The sequence below is a fragment of the Chionomys nivalis genome, chromosome 1, assembly GCF_950005125.1.
Source record: "Chionomys nivalis chromosome 1, mChiNiv1.1, whole genome shotgun sequence".
Lineage (NCBI taxonomy): Eukaryota > Metazoa > Chordata > Mammalia > Rodentia > Cricetidae > Chionomys > Chionomys nivalis.
In genome coordinates this window covers 2128467-2130271 of record NC_080086.1, presented here as the reverse complement: position 1 = coordinate 2130271, position 1805 = coordinate 2128467, and positions in this window count along the sequence as shown.

Below are 1805 nucleotides of genomic sequence, written 5' to 3'. Positions count from 1 at the left end.
GCGACTCCCACAGCCGATCGGGTTGAAAGGGAGCGCCAGCGGAGACCTCGCGATATCTCTCGCGTGGATGGGGTGTGATGTAATCAAGCGGCGCGGTGAACCCGAAAGGGGCGTGGCTACGTGGGAATGAAGCGAAACCACGAGGGGCTGGCGTTGTCCAGGATGGGAAAAGTTAACCTTCCGTGTGACGACGGCGGGAGAAAACGGAATTGGAACGCGTTCGGCTCCTCAGGCCTGAAGTGATCACGACCCACCATAAGCATTGGAGGTCTTTGTGGTCCAGATGGTTGATTGGCCCTGTCTGTGCGGGTTTTCCTTTTCCTGGTCCAGAACCCTAGACATCCCTTGTTAGCCTTGGGAATCGATTAGAAAACAATCAGTGTGCTTTAGGTCTTCCCAAATCTTAGACCGTAAGGAAACATCAGAAACACATCATCTTCTCCTGCCCCTTCGCATCAAGGGACAGAAGAGGGGCTTTGAGAAAAGGGATGACTCCAAACAGCTGGACAGGGAGCCCATTCCAGCTCCCTTTTCACCCACCTGCTTCCAGATTTCACAGTCATGTCTTGGTCATTTCAAAATCAGGACTACCCGAAAGAAAGCAAAGGACAGTTATAACAACGGCGTATTTATGACGGCTGTTTTACACCGTTTTAAACACTTCTTTCTCGTTTAATCCTCGCTACTGTAAAGTGAAATCATTATTTATTTGCTTAATAGATAAGGAATTTTAGTTGTTGGGGGTTGGGCAAGGAGTGGTTAAGAGAGCTGTCGAAGAGAAACAGGCTGGGAAATCTTGACTACAGTACAAAACTGTACACCAACCATTCAAATCACATTGCTTTACTTTGTGGATGCCCTTTACTGAGAGAAGAAATCTCATATACCCCAAACCAAGCACAGATACATGCCTTCTGAGAGCAACTTAATTTCCAGACTTTCAAGATTACTCCAATTAATTGAAAGTTCCCAGCTGACTAACTTAAGGAACCTAGTTGAATGGGTACAGTCTCTGAAGCCAGGATTTCTGAGGTTAAAAGCCCAGTCTGACATCTTAATGGCATGTGGCTTGGACTGTATTTCATTTCTTGTTATCTCCATTCCCTCATCTGTAAAATGGGCACAGTAGTGGGTTGAGTTAATACTTGCCTACAGTGCAACTCTATCTCAGCTGTAATCTTAGCCATAAAGATATCAACAGACATTCCTTGTTCCTTCCCTTCCCCAGGTCTGAGTGTACAGGCTCTTACTTGGATAGAGGCTAGGCTGTTGTTCACATAGTCACACCTGATCCTGAGTCTCCAGAGTGAGTTTCTTTTAGGGTAATAACTGTCCCCTGAGACTTAACTTTCACAATATAGCAAAACTAACTAACTCGATCCTACTATTTTTAAAAAGCCACAATTCTCAAAGCTAAAATGAACATGAAAGATAATTTTCCCCAAAGAGTGAAACTTGTTCATCATGGATCGTTTTCTTCTTTGTTGTTTTTTTGTTTGGTGCTTGGGATCAAACCTGGGGCCTTATGCACCACTGAGCTGCACTGCCCATGTAACCTGCCTAATTTTATAAGTTAATTTCCATGTGATTGGTGGTGTTATATCTCAGGAGAAAAATCTTTTCAGAAGATCCACCCCATGATGTTTCACTAATTGAGCACAGGCTTTAGTGTGGGGTGAACAATTGGTTCAAAGCAACCTGTAGTCAGTGAAAAGGCTCCGAGTTTATTTCCACGGCATCTTTTTACTTCTCTGTGGTTTGAGTATGAGCTTCAGCAAGTAAATAACAGAAGTAAGAGAAACTGA